The following is a 16,149-nucleotide window of genomic DNA, read 5'->3' on the forward strand; positions in this document are numbered from 1 at the left end:
GAATAAGTTGCCCGACGTTGTAATCGTAGCAAATGTTATTAAAGAGCACAGAAGAGAACCGAAATTTTGAGCAGGGGGTTCCGTGCTGCAGTTATTCTTACAATAATTGAAATCACCGAGTACAAATGAGTGACACGAGAGAAACTGTTGGCGTCTAGTCTAAGATACTACGACGGATATTACACAACGCGTCAGATCAAGCATTTTCTGGGCGATAGCATGCCCAGAAAATAGTCATTAAAATCGATGCTCTTTCTAGCGCACATAACTTCTAAATTGGTAGAAATAACTACTTCATTGTAACATGTCGTATCTCCTGCGGAAATAAGCTCACAACTACCATGGCTCATGTAAGGGCCATGGGGAAATCTTTGCAATGGCCGCGACAGTCAAACATTTCACTGTCAGCAATTCATTTCGCAAGGCATATTTCAGTAAGACGGATGATATCAGCTTAACAGGCATTAATTAGAGACCGCAGGGATTCACGTTTGTGGCATACGCTGAGTACGTTAGAATAGAAGAGGGACACGACTTTCTGTTTTGGGTAATTACTTCGCTGTTGTGAAACTGCGGTTTCACTGGGTGCATTCACAGAACTGCTTTTGTTTACAAAGTAATTGTCGAGTAATTCCATCTCAGAAACCTGAGCTGTTGCGAAGCAATACATGTAGCTTTTAATATGGAAGTATATTTTGCTGAGACAGAGATGGTATTGTCGACCTTTCTTGTTGCCGAATTCATTATGGTTTTTCCTAGACTTACGCGTAGTTCTAGGAATCCCTTCACCACATGAAAATCCTGTGCCACAAAATTTCCCACGCTGAAAAATAATGCTTTCTTTTTGTTTTAAGGGATCACATTTTACTGTTACTTGCTGGGTTTCATTATAAACGCAATTGCCTTATCGAGGTGCGTGCGAGGTGTTCTCTGTGAAGTTTAAACTTAAAATTCGAAACATCGCTTCGCGCACACAGCGCTCAGACTGCTACCAGTTTATGCCGGGAATGTCGGCAAATTTAAAAACCATGTGACAGCGTCGGGATCTACCTACTATTTCATCAGTGCGGTACTTATTACAAGAGTTTCATATTTAACGGTCTCTCTCAGAGCGCTTGGTAAATGCACATCATGCTGGGATAGATTGAACAACAGATGCTACTGCTGTAAGCCGAGTTATTAGGTCAGAGGCTTGCGTGGCAGCTTGTTACTGGTAACTTACAGCATCGGACAGAAACTCTGTCATGTCTGCGCGACGTGTATCTACTATGGCTGACAGCTTGGCAGTCGCAATCACAACGTCAGTATTTCTTTTTACAGACACGACATTTTTCACAGGTGTGGCATTTGACTCAACATCCCCGGAAAGTAGCAGCACAGTTACCACATTCCTAAAATCACAACCACACGCGTCAAGAAGCACAACTAGGCTTGGGAGAAGCCGCTGGCACAGGTTGCAGGAAAACCTAGCATACAGAGAAGAGCATTTAGTAATCGGCAGAAGAAAGCAGTAATGATTTTGAGCAAGTCGCATAGCTGATGTTCCTCCGTAGTCACTAAAGGAATGCGGCGGTGCTTCCAGTTTAAATCGATGGAAAAATCGGATGTTGTAGTGGATGCAGCTGTCTGGGTAGAGTGGAGTGAAGGCACTCATTCTTATTCGCGTTGCGAGGAACGCTTCACGGCAGGCGGCGCTGAATTTCTGGCGAAATACGACTCTGCGAAGAAATCTACTTGATCGGATGACACGGGAACATTGAGGGCGATGAGTTTAACGCCTTCACAATGAAGCAAAAATGGTTTTTGAGCAAGCGGCATAGGTGGTGCTCTTCCGAGCCCACTGTGGTTCGAAGTTATAGGTGCAGTAGCGCAATTCAATAGGAGGCGAGGCTAGCACCATTGAAGGCGCGCTTCTATAGGCCTTCTCGTATGATGCCGACAGCACTGAGCGCACATTGGTTTCCTGCCACCACTGTGATGGATAGAAGTGCGGGCGAGCGCACGACGCACGTTGTAATTGTGTTGGGCGCGTGCGCCCTGCTACATGTCTCATTAAGTTTGCTGTAGTATTGTGACACACACATAGTGAGTTCGCCGCATGCAGTGATCCTAGGAACGCAGGCAGCTGTTCCCTGGTAGCGGAATAAGCAGGATATCAGGCATGCTCCCACACCTGTCCACGAAAGGGACCTTCATTACTATTCGTCCGGGCGAAAGTGGTGACGGGAAAGAAGCGTTGACTGCGGGCAACCTACAACACCACTTTTGTTGAATTTTACGGTCACTCTGCATTTCGTCAGAGGAAGCTACACGAAAAAGAAGGAAGTAAACTAAGAAGCGCAGCAGCTGCGATATCTTTTGCGCTGGCGTAGCAACCCTGTGCGGTCATCTATAGTATGGCTCGGAAACGGAGTATTCAGCCACACGATCGTTAAGCTTGTCGCAGACACCGTGGCTCGACATATCATCTTTCGCAGAAGTAACGTGGCTGCTGTCCCGTATACGGCTTTAAACGAGTGACGCAGCTAATTACGATGATCCTAAAGTCCATGAGTCTGAAAAACTGATAGGTTTGTGTACGCTGTACACATTCCTTTAACTACACTGTGTGACTGCTGAATCAAAGCTGCCGCATTTGTTAATATTCTAAAGCTATATAGTGTGAAATATGGACGAACAGTCCGCACAGTTCAAAACTGAAGTCGCTGAAGTCAGCGCACTGTTGCTTTTGCGCGCTTATGCATATTGTGTGGTCACGACAACACACGTACACGTTCAGTATAGGTACAGGTAGTCACATTGCTCGCGTAGCGGCTCTCACTGATAAGACGGCGCATCAAATTTTAGTGAAGGAACCTTGGGAAAAGTGCAGAAAACATACAAATACGAGTTGGGGTAGGTGAATAGCTAACAGAGCCTGCCCGTGTCTGCCTTACAATGGGCGCCGGAAACCAGCGTCACCTGAGTGTCGCAAACGGTTGTCGACAGTATGCAAGTCCGCAAGAGCGGAATAGCTGTATGCGAGTGACTGCAAGAAGATAAATGCTTCGCAGTAGTAAGGCACGAGCAAAGTGTCTAAATATTCTTGAGAACAGACATTCGAAAATGCTAAAATCAATTAAATGTCCTGCAATAAAATTTTAAACAATTTGCAGCGGGAAATAACACAGTCGCGATGGTGCGGCGTCCATCTGCATATATTGACCTTTGTAATATTCCGTTGGTGCGCTTGAATAGGTCAATTGGATTGCGGTCGCCCGTAAATTTTAATACAAAACTTTCTTTAATTCACTAATTCCGACAATCACAAGACACTGCAAGCACAAATGAAAAGGAAAATCACAGCAACAACTAGAGCATAAGATTTACAGAGTGCTGCGTTTATATATACATATATATATATATATATATATATATATATATATATATATATATATATATATATATATATATATATACACACACACACATATATATATTCCTATCATAAGCAACCATCAGACAAGGGCAGCAACCAAGGACAGCCCAGGGGAAATGATTTGTAGTTCGTAATTGAATTGCAGAAATGCTGAAATGACGGTGGATGAAACAACAACTGGTCGCAGGTGGGATACGGACCTACGTCATCGCATTACCGCTGCGATGCTCTTAGTAGTGCAGCTACCGCGGCGCAATTTTCCCATCCCCTTTCTGGAGTAGTTATTTGTGTGTACTTGAACTAACCATGGGAGTGTTGGCCACCGCCACCACTCAATGCCTTGTTGGCGGGCATGGAACATCCTTTATGCCGCAGGCATGACGCTTACGGGACTTGTTGGGTGAAGGCAAATGCTCAATACACTCATACATGCTACCCGAAGGCATCAAAGGTGCTGGATTCGAGGCCTTCGCTAGGTGAAGAACGAGAAGAAAGAAAACCGAGGGCCCCGATTTTTATTAGTCATATGATAAGGAGCCAACGAACTATGACACCAAGGGCTGCAGGGGCGAAATTACTTATAGTCTTTAACTGTAGTAAAGAAATGATAAATAAATGAAAGTGAAAGTGGCTGAAAGAACAACTGGCCGCCGGTAGTTCACAGAGGAGCTTATGCAATGATGTAAGGGCCCGGAAAACGCGAGAGGAGCTTCTCGCACAAGCCAAGGGAACGAACGGGTGTCCATAGCGGCACCTCATCTCTTGAACCATAGGAAACGTCAGGGCGTGACCTGTAGTGACGCTGCTTGCGGTTCTGTTGGCTTGCTTGTGTACTGAGTCGAGCATTTTGTCGATATTCATTAATTCATGAGATGAACTATTCGGACACAGGCGCCAAGGATAGACTTGTTTGTCTTTTACGGGTGAGCGCTTTTCACCGTCTAACAAATGTTATCGCTCAGCGCAGGAGGTGTCTGCATCTATCGGAAGTTTTCTAGAATGGTATCGATTGTTCTATCCGCTGGCTGTTGTTACCGCTGGCTGATCACGTTAAGCTGTGTAACGTGATCGCATGTATGCGCGACGCGAATGGTGTAAAGCTTTCTGGAAGACACGCGGGCACCAGCAATTACTCTCGAAGGTTTGATGGCTCAAGTACAGACTGACGCGTTTCACCTGCTTATCAGGGGCGCTATAGCGTAAAGCTATTCCAAACTTTTCTATTCCAATTCTGCAATCGGTCCTCCGCGATTGGTCGAAAACTTTTTTTGGACCACCCCCACTTCGCCTGTCTGTCCACGACGTCACGAACATAGCGATAGCTCCCCATAGGATATGACGTGCACACACTGATTATGCTTGATTTGACCGAACAAAAGAAAAAAAAATATTTCTGATTCGACGCCTTTTCAACTTTAGCCCTCGGCTATTGGTCAAGACTTTTCGGGTGGCACCCACTTCAGCAGCCTGTAACTTGACGTCAGAAAACCACGGAAACTCACCGCTTCAAAGTGACGTGTACGCGTGAAAGATGCATTAATATGTCGAACAAAACTGAATATTCTTCTGAATAGCCGCAGGCTGCCCTGTTGCGAAAGGAATGAAAGATGGCTGCCGCCAATTACTCAGGCACTGCCTACTCGCACCTGCCGAAGAGCATGGGTTTATTTGCGTATAATAAAGCTTTTTGCGTGGCCGTGTAATGTTTTCGACCCCTGTCGGCACGTTTACAACCTCGTTCTACCAACGCTTCTTTGTTGAGGATCCTTTGTAGTGTCATTCTTAAGCTTCCGTTGCATGCTGTCGCCATTTTCGACCAGCCACCGCAAGCTAAGTGAGGGAAGGTGGACCAATCGCAGACGCGCGCACTACCATCTTCATCAGATTATCGGTTTTCAGTGCACTGGTTCGGCCCCATTGAATCCCTCTCCACTTGAGAGTGCTTCTCGCCTCTTGTCAGCCAGTTAGATACGACATGCCGCTGAATGTAGGCAATGTGATTCGTTTTTCAACAAACAAAAGTGACCTCCTATGATTGAGTAGAGCGTTTGATTGGTCTGTTCAGACAGCCCTGTGAGTCCCCGCCCGATGCTTGCGTCAGCGGTTACGCGAATTTGACATCAGGAGATTGGAATTAAAACATATTGGAATAGTGTTATGTTATAGGGCCCCACGGCTGCAATCGGCGATCTTGGTTCAATACGCTTTCTGTTCGGTTGCTGCAACGTCATAAAGTGGCAGTTTGCAAAATTTCTGAGAATGGGGCCGAGAGGGCAGCCAAGCGGCAAGCAGTGAACTCTCCGGACGATGCGTTGCCTCGTCTGTCGCCTGCTTGGGAACCATATACTACGAAACGAAATGTTTTTCGCGTTCTAATAAATGTTTATACGAAAAAATGTATTTTTACATTCTCAATTTACATTCTCAAATTGTAATGCCTATGACTATTCCAATTTATTAGCACCAGTTTTTCTGCAAGGTTGCTAGGTGGTGTTGCGCACAGCGCAACAAAATAAATGTGCGGTCTACTAGTCGCAACTTTCAAAATGTCGTCGCATAAAACATACCGCTCGGCCCCCGGGTCTCGGCGCTTCAGAGGGAGCTCCTCATGTGTGTTATGGAGGAGCACACCACTCTCTTGACGCAGTCGTACCCTCTGAGGCCTGGGGGCCCAGTTGAAGGCACTGCTGGAAGCCGAAGGACCTGCACACAAGACCGTGCAGCAGTGGCAGGCCTTCTGGCGGAAGCAGCGTTCCTATCCTACGCAGACCAGGCTCTGGCCCTTATGAGGCAGCAACAGATGTGAGTGTGCGCAGAGTTATTTCGGCCGGTCATCTTATACGGTCCGTGTGTTATTTACAGGGGCACCGGAGGCGGCCGGATTCGATGGCCGCTTACTGCAGCTGACCGGAACCGGACGGGTGGATGGTGGGCGAGCCGATGTGTTCGGGTAGTTGGAAGCGGTAAGCACTGGCTTAGAATACGATTGTGGGCTAATGCGGGAGACACATGGTGCGATTTTGGGTGCGATCGGTCGTACGACCATTCGCACCGGCAGCCGCACTCAACAGGTTCTCAACCAAATCCCTCGCACGCGGCGCCGAATCGCACGCCGCGCATGCGACCAACTTGCTGAATATTCTCGTGCGACCGCCGCATCGGTCGGGCGACCGCAGCCAATGACAGCGCAGGTAGCGCGAACGTCACGGCCACGTCATAGACCCGACGGGGCGGAGCCGGCGAGCGAGCGCCTCGCCGCTCCGATCATGTCTGTTTTTTTTTTTCCCTGGTCGAAACGAGGGCCTCTTTCGCCGCTGACGGCGGCACATAAATAAGCAGCAATTTGTTTCTGACACGATATAACTTATAGAATAAAGTGGCCTCAAAAGAGTGCATGTTATGAAACGTCGTGCGATATAGTAAACGGACGCCGTCAGCGCAGATGCGCCAGCAATCGTCTATACGAAGCGGCTCGCCTGAGTGGCGTGTTTACTCATCGCTACTAACGGCACCGAGAAAACTAACCGTATTTTCACTTAAGAAAAACATAAATGTTCAAGCATTGATTGTGCTGATGAATTTAGGCGCTTAATTACGAGCTGCGGACGCATCGGCATGGGCCCTCGGCCTCGGATAGACGGCCGGCGAGCTAGGCCTACACGGTCTCCCAGCGATCGCAAGCTCGCCTGGCATGCTCGTTCGCTTCTGTCGGCGCCAATGAAATCAAATGTGCTGCAATATAAGCGTAGGATAACTGCATACACGTTGTGCCGACTAACATAGACGCTTCGTTTTACGAGCTGCAAGCGATCGGCGATCGTGTCACAAGCGCCACCGGTGTCGGATTCGGTGGCCGGGCGAGCTGTGCCTGCCGGCACAGCCATCGGCGGCTGTCAAAGGAGCCGTTACTGCTAACGCGGCCTTGTGGAAACACGTCTACAGTGCTTCCATGGGCGTGTTTATATTGTCATCGTTTGTTCCAAACAAGAGAGCTGTGCAAATACGTTTGCTTTCACTTTCTGTTCGAAGTTATGCAGCATTCCAAACTTCCACGCAGGGGCGCCGGTTCTGGGCGGAGCTAGCCGCCGCTCGGTCATTCGTACCATGTGTCCCGAATCGCCGCATGCGGCAAGTCGCACACGACGCGCCGTACGACTGATCGCACGGAAAATCGCACCATGTGTCTCCCGCATAAGTATTGTGAACTAGCACTTTGTGACCGTCATAAATTCGGCAACCGAGGTGCCATGCGACGCGGCCTACGGTGACAAAAAGCGTTCTACAGTGTGCCGCTTGTCATGAGACGGTGTGTAGCTCACGCCAGCCATCGAAATATATCCGCTTGCGTGTCGCGTCGAGATGGTAAAAAGTGGTTTCATTGCCAACAAACGTTTACGAGTGGGTCACTCGGCCCCGCGGTAGTTGAGATACCAAGGCGGCGTTGCTTAGAACTCTGTCGGAGACGGTCAAATTTGTGGCAGTGAAAGAACGCCCGTGAACATAGATTTTAAAGCATATTAGCGGAACTTACGTGCTATAAACTCTTTGAGATCATCCACTGAGGAGGGTAGCAGCGGCTGGCGCCCCAAAGAGGCTCCCCCACTCCCTTCCCGAAGGTCCCGAGTGCATAGCATGCCGACTTTTCAAACATCACCCGAAAATAAGGAATACAACTTCTGGCAGCGCCACTGCCCCCATTACGTGCTGATTCGCTACATGAAACCCTATTAATGCTGATTAGTAACTTTTGGTGAAAACATCGTTATGCGTTTAGTTTCGTGACACATCCTTAGCACATGCTTACAGTTGGTCCCCCCAGATGAGATCCTGCAGGCGCGAGCTCTCGCTGGGCACTTCTGTCGTCCTCAGCCCGTCCAGCGATTGCCTTCTCAGCCTACAGTTTCGGTTGACGAGACGCCCGGAACTAGTACCTTGCAGGTGAATTTGCACACTTCGCATTTCGTTTTTCTTTTATTGCACTCAATGTCCTCAAAGTAGTGTCTTACTTGACTGGGCTTTTCAGAGCACTGCACGTGGTGCCGATAGCGTGGCCAAGCAGGATGCGGCCCAGGAATGTCCGAGTGCCCCAGTTCGCAAGTTGGAGACACCTTGTCCTGTTAGCTGTACAAATATGAACAGTTAAATGCAATCACCACTCGGCATGTGACACTTCTTACCATGTCAGTCTTTCAAACATGTTTTACACAGGCTTCTGCTGTGAAAAAATAACATCGCTTGTATGTTTCCAGCACCGCAACGCCAAAGACGTTGTCGAGAGCGCCCGGCGGGTGCCCGTGTGGTACTGCCACGCCTCGTGGAGTTGCACGCCCGGAGTAGTGAGCAGCAGCAGCAAACCAACAGGGTTTGTGGATAATATTTCTGTGCACTGTGGATATATCTCAAAAACAGATAGGTGGCAATTGGATGTAGCCGAGAAATATTTTTGAACAATTTTGAAATACAATAAACAGATGTTCTGTGTTGAAATTAAACAAAAACGTTATGTCGAATATAGGCAAATAGAAATTAGGGAAATGTATGGGAAATATTTGCAATTTTAGAATACTCGTCGAGTGCCTTTGTGTTGGGTATCTTCTTTTAAATCGACTCGTACCAAAAATTTACTATTCGCCCATCCTTAGAAAAAAAAATGGCTGTGGCTTAGGTAAGGTTAAGCCCAGGATGCGAAGCATACTAGCCTGTATTTTAGTTGTTGAACCACTGTTTAGCCTGGTGAACTGCTGTTGCTTGGCTATATTTGGTTCGGCTAGACGAAGAAACAACTCATGCATTACTGCTTCGCCTTCAAGAGTGGAACGCGACAGCGTTCCCGTCGACCCGCCAAGGGGTGTAAGACAATGGGCTACAGGGCAGCGACTACGCGCCCCGCATTGGACGCGGTGAGCGTCGAGCAAAGCAGCGTTCGGCGCGGCAACGAAATGTGCGCCTGAGCAAGAGACGCACGCCTTAGAAACAGCTCGTTTCTACGGCAACACCGCATTCACTAGAGGCGCTTTTGTAGCGCTTTGAAGCATCGTACTCGTGGCTCAGTGGTAGCGTCTCCGTCCCACACTCCGGAGACCCTGGTTCGATTCCCACCCAGCCCGTCTTGCAAGAGTTGAGCCAAAGCCACTTCTCCTCTGTCGTGACGTCACGGTGTCACGTGGTTTCAACGCGACACCGCCGCGCCTGAGGATCTGGGTTGAGCTCTCGTAATATGCTTCGCATAAAAAAGAAACCTACGTATGTAAGGAACTAAACTTTCAGCGTAGTCACCAAGCACAGTTTTTACATTTTTGCACTTATATCGTCGCATCTACACGCCTTCTTCGATCATTAGTTGGCGTATTCTAAAGCTGGTACAGCGCAACATAGGAAGAAAGAAATAGGCCGCCAAGCCGGCCAGATGAAGGAACAGAGCTATCTGTTCCTTCATCTAGCCGGCTTGACTTGTTTCTTCCTTCCTATGTTGCGCTGTACCAGTTTTAGAATGCGATACCAACTCGCCCAATCCTCAACCCTAGTAGTTGTGGTATGTTTTGCATGCTGGAGTAGCATAACTATAGGACAGAAAATCACTGATAACTGTACAACCACCCGCCAGACAAACTGGTGCGTAGCCCTGAAAACGGCTGTTTGGTTTCTTCTTGCGCAGAAGTGCTTGGAGGTGTGAGATACGTTTCAGGAGATCACAGAAACTGAACATCGGCACCACTATTATCTGTCCAAGCAACGGCCATTGGTTGCGCGCTGAACTCGGCACCATTAACAGATGCCGCTGGGCCAGTGGATTTTCAGCGGAGAGAAAAGTGTTGTGCCCGGTGAGGCTCCTGACAGACCGAAGCTCCCAGCAAAGTGCGAGCAGAGAAGAATTCTGAGGTGACGTTGGTGACGTATTTATTGGTTTCCAGCTGATTTCAGAGCTCCGGGATGCGGCCACCCGCCAGGCTGTGGCCCTGGAACAACAGGCCACCGAGGCCAGGCTGCACAGGGAGGCAGCCGACCGATAGGCTTCAGCTCTGGAGGCCATTCTGCAGCAACAGTGCCATGCGTTGCAGGAGCTCCGCTGCTTGGGGACACAGTCGCGGGCCATCGCTGCGGCACTGCAGCGGCCTGGGCAATAATTTTTATTACATTATTGCAATTCTCCTTTTTTTATCTGCAGCAAGGATTGTTGCAGTTCTTCCAACTGCAGTAAAGGTTGTCGCAGAAAAGCTGGAGTTCTTTTTAACCTGCATGAAAAGTTGTCGCAGTAGATTTTTTTTAAAATCTGCATTGCACCTTTGTTTAAATCTGCAGCGAAGGTTATTCTGTATAATTTAAACGTGCAGCAAATGTCATTGCAATGTATATTTTAAATGTGCAGCGAAAGTTGTTGTGTATAGTTTTAAATTTGCAGCAAAGGTTGTGTATAGTTTTAAACTTGCTGCAAAGGTTGTTGTGTATAGTTTTAAATCTGCAGCAAAGGTTATTTTGTATATGCTTAAACATGCAGCGAAAGTTGACTTTTGTATACTTTCGAAGAACATCGAATTCCACATGGGGGCGCTTGAGAACTTGGACAGTGCACTAGATTTTGTGTCGTGACTTGTGAACTACTTGTTGGAGTTCGTGTTTGTGTATTGCTGCGACTTTGTTCTGCTATTTGTGTATGTCGGTTCAGAGAAGAAGCAGGCACCTCTTACCGTCCTTATACATACATTAGAAAGTGACTCTCTTTTCTTTTTTTTACCTTACAGTAAGGGCAACTTTCTTCTACTTAACTCTATGATACCGGGTAGTTCCAATAGAATTTCAGTGCTAAGACGACACTCAGGTTGTGAATCTTTTTTTTTTTTGTAAGCCGGATTCAGTTTTCCCGAATGCCCGCGTTGCAGTCCCGATTCAAACAAGCTTTTTCGCACTACCTGCCAGTTTGTGGGGTGGTCGCTTTTACTCGGTGACAAACTCTGACACCGTGTGCTATTCACAGTTAAGTCACTGCTTGTGCAGATGTGTGAGCCAACATACTTTATAAGAAGGATAGCAAGTTATTATTGCGCGCTAAAGAAAGGGACAAGAAAGAAGCACATGACATATGCGCTTGTGGTGCGCTACCTTCTTGTACGTAGTTTCTTTTCTCATGCATAAACAACATGCGCACTCCATCAGGATGGCATTGTGCACAAGCTTGTGCAGCCATGGGGCCATTCATTGAAAGAACACGGTTTAATTGAGATCGGCAGCTATTGTGCAAGATGTTTTCATGCCAAAAATATTGCACCAGACTGGAGAACATTGCAAACCGTAGTCGCAGCCTGATGCTCCGGGGAGGAAACAGTGCATCGTATTGCTTGACACGGAAACAGTGTTCACAGTGGACTCTGTCCCCATCGCAGATTAGTTCCAAGAAACAGCGGCCGGGGCAGGCAAGCAAGCGGCCACCCTCGGTTGCCCGGGCCGCCCTGAGTACAAGGTGGCTTCCCTCTCCACCATGCCTCGGAGCCTTGTGCTTTTTTGCCTACCACCTATTGCTAAGCGCTTCCACCCAGCTTTCCTCCATTGGGTGCGCGAGATTGATCCGCGATCGCCGACTCAACCTCGCACGCTTTCACTCGCACATACGGCGTCCAACGCACGGCGCCGATTGCACCGCCCTTGGCCTTTACCCCTAATATCACGGCGACGCCGACGCCAGAAATGTGCCTGGAATGTCCGCATACTTGCTATCACAATAAAATGATGACAGAAGCAAAACTCAGGTTGGAAATTTCTGAGAGGGCGTTTTATTTTAAACTGTTGTGTGCACTTCACGTTGTAAAGCCCAAGAATTTGCACACTACTAAAGCAGGTGACAGTTTCACCTGAAGGCGAAGCATTGGGCGCGATAATGAGGTTAAGCCTCGCGTCTGAGCTCCTCGCACGATGTTTTAGCGTCAGGAGTTGATGGCATTGCGCGAGAGAGCACGCAATACTACTGCTGCCGCGGAACGCGAACGGCGCCCTCACAGATTCCTGACGTGTCACTGCGCTCTGCGTGAGGAATGTTGGCGACGGCGTTACTGGCGTCGGAGCTGGATGGCGCACTAGACAGACGGAAAGCACGGAAACTTTTTGGTATTTAGCTTGGGGCTTTTCTCAGCCCAGTTTATGCACAGAGGAGAGGTAGGCACACAGCTGCCCAATAGAAACGCCACTGTCTGTGCGCACAACACTTATGGCAGCAGTGGAAATGAGGCTACTGCCTTAACCCTGGGAGAGCGGACTGAACACTTGCAGGACGAGGGTTACTCATCTTACTAGCAGCGGGCAACAATATCGAGCCCCACTCTGCCCTGTCTCACACCCTACGCGTACGTAACTCGGCTTGGACTTTTTGCAGCTAAACGTATACTCGGCGTCTCTTCATATCCCTTCTAAAACTCCATTAGCGAGCAATTCATCCACGTCGATACCGTGACAGTGCGACGGCAGTGACGCGAGCGTCCCTTCAGTGTCCTAATCGTTACCGCAACAAAACGGATGTTGTATATATAGTTCTTACAGCAAGGAGAAGCTTAAAAATATGCAGGGGCCCTATAACGTTAAACTATTCCAATATGTTTTTATTTCAATCTCCTGATGTCAAATTTGCGTAACTAATCAACCGTTCGTAGGAGGTCAAATTTGTTTGTTTGAAAAACGAATAACATTGCCTATACTGAGTGGCTTGTCCTATCTAATTAGATGACAAGAGGCGAGGAGCACGCTCAAGTGGAGAGGGATTCGATAGTGCTGAGCCACTGCACTGAAAACCGATAACCGGATGAAGAAGGCGGTGCCGGAGTCTGGGATTGGTCCGGTTTCCGTTACTTGGCTTGCGGTGGTTGGTCGAAAATCGTGGCGGCATGCTACGGAAGCTGAAGAATGACGCTAAAACAGATCCTCAGCATAGAGTTGGCAGAATGAGGTCGTAAACGTGCCGAAAGTGCTCGAAAACGTTACATGACTACTCAAGAAGGTTTATTATACGCAAATAAACCCATGCTGTACGGCAGGGGCGAGTACCCAGCGCTTGAGCGATTGGCGGCAGGCATCTTTTATTCCTTTCGGAACGGGGCAACCTGCGGCTAGTCGGAACAAAATTCAGTTTTGTTCGACATAATATTGCATCTCTAATGAGTACACGTCACTTTGACGCGGTGAGTTTTCGCAGTTTTGCAGGTGAAGCTTACAGCTTTTTTAGGTGATGTGGGCGCAGCCCGAAAACGTTTGCCCAATAACCAGGGGCTAACGGGGAAAAGGTGTCGAATTAGAAATAAATATTTTCCTTTTTTCAGTCAAATCATGCTTAATCAGTGTGTACACGTCATATGAGAAGGGGAGCTATCGCGGTTTTCGCGACGTCGCGTGAAAGACAGGTGAAGTGGGATGATCCAAAAAAGCTTTTGACCAATCACGGAGGGCTGATTACAGAATTGGAATAGAAAAGTTTGGAATGGTTTTACGTTATAGCCGCCCAGATCTGCACACTGTGGAAATCGATAGTAAGCGAAACTTTGTCTGCTGTTTGCGTCCGTTATTGACTTCCCGTGGCGGTGATATATTGACGGCGTATGACAGTCGTCACCTAATGTGAGGTGCTACCTTTTCTCGGCTTGTGTTTGTTGTTCTTGCTCTGCCCGACGCTTTATGCGAGCCTCCATCTCCTCGGCACTAAGTGAACGCTTTGGTGCCATTCTGGGTTGTAGCGTTGTAGTTCACAAAACTGCCTCATCTCTCTCTCTGTCCCCTCGCTAACATTATCTCCACCTTCTGCCTCTACTGTCGTTGCTGTGGCGGGTGAGCACGGAGATAAGCGCGGCAGCTCCTGCACTGCATTTGTAGGTGGTCACGCCTAGTTGCGGTGTCCCGACGGCATTGTGCACATGCGACGCGGCGTAAATGCGGATACGAGCTTTTCGGGTCGTCCTTCCATGGCGCCACACTCCCGTCATGTACTAACGCCAATAGCGTCAAGGGCCCCGTGTCGCAGAAAATCTGGTGTCGACACCGCAGGCGTTGCTTGGCGAATAGTCATTATGAACCGCAACCGCGCAGCCCCTCCACGTGGCGCGTACCTCTTACATTATTCACAACATTATTCCTTGGAATTTTGAAAATGACAGCTGATAAACAAATGCCATGAAACAAAACCCCGACAGAGCATGCGTTTCATGTTTTGGTGATATGGCCACGTCTCGACTGCGTCCCTACATGGCCGGCGTTAGCGGCGTGCAAGACGACGATGGCGGCGGCAACGGCGGCGGAAAGTCGAAGAAAGGAGCAAAGAAAGCTTCACTTTAAAATTTGGAGGGTTCTTAAGCTTCGCCTTTAAGAGTGGAAAGCGATATCATTCAAAGGCCCTGGACTGTTTCTCACGCTTCCAGGCAACTGCAGCTTAGGTAACCGTAATATTATGCAATAGCTCTAATAGCTCTAATATTATGCAATAGCGAAGGTTGTGGGTTCGGTTCCCACCTGCGGCATGTTGTTTTTTCATCCACTTTAATTTCCATTAATTTATCGTTCCTTTATTTTCACCTATTAAGCACAAGTAATTTCCCCTATGTTGTCCTTGGTGTCAGTGTTCGTTGGCTTCTTATGACATGGCTAATAAAAATCGGGCACCTCGGTTAACCCCCTTTCTTCTCTTTAATCTGAAAAGCTGTAGCATAATATCTATGAGCCGTCAGTGCCCTTTCTTTAGATGAGATTTGTTTGTGTGCTATCATCGAGAAAAATCTGTAAAGAATGAAATACAAGGTAAAAGCAACTTTGGTGACAAAAGAGAGATAGGGTATACGCGGTTCGAAGTGATTTTTACCGAAACGACGGACGACAGTGGTATTTTAGGTCTAAAAGCTGCTGAAAGCTCAAACGCGCATGTCCTATGTTGGGTACGACAGAAGACGAAGGTGGGAAAGGCACTGTCATACGAACCCTGCTGAGCCCATGACGAAACAATTCCCACGTATAAGTTGAAGTCCCACAAAGGACACTTCGAATGTTGTTAAGGTGGTTGCCATCTGTGTACAGTGGGGACCATGAAGCAATCGTTTGTGGTGCAATGAATAAACATACAGTAAAGTGATAGAATCGCAACTCAATAATTGTATCGTGAGCCAACAAATACCGCAATGGCAAAGAGCGATGACAGTCAGACCTTATCGTTTTGGAGCGGATATTTAGTCTGCGAGAACAAACATTATTCTCGACGTAACAAAAACAATTGGAGCAATCTTTACAAGAAAAGTGCACAAGGAGGACGCTTAAGCTTCGCCTTCAAGAGTGGAACGCGACAGCGTTCCCGTCGACCTGCCAAGGGGTGTAAGACAATGGGCTACAGGGCAGCCATCACTTACGAGGCGCCCCGCATCGGACGCGGTGAGCGTCGAGCCATATGGTCGAGCAACGCAGCGTTCGGCGCAGCAACGAAACGTGCGCCTGAGCAAGCGGAACGAACCGAAGAACTCGGTATCTCGGAGGGGGAAATGATGCACGCCAGCCAAACGTCGTGATCGGCACGGGCAGAGAGATAGACAGATAGCGATCTAAAGAAAGGAAAGACGCTTGATTCTGCAGAGGGAGCAAGGCGAAGCGTTGTCAGGGGAGAGAGAGACCGGGCCGCGAACCGCCTCGCACCGGTCCTCGCAGCTCCAATGCGCGCGTGGCGCGCCATCTGTCCGGGTAGCGCCGTACATGGAGAGGAGGGGGTCTTCTGTGTTTGCCGC

Source organism: Dermacentor albipictus, chromosome 10, assembly GCF_038994185.2.
Source record: "Dermacentor albipictus isolate Rhodes 1998 colony chromosome 10, USDA_Dalb.pri_finalv2, whole genome shotgun sequence".
Taxonomy (NCBI): domain Eukaryota; kingdom Metazoa; phylum Arthropoda; class Arachnida; order Ixodida; family Ixodidae; genus Dermacentor; species Dermacentor albipictus.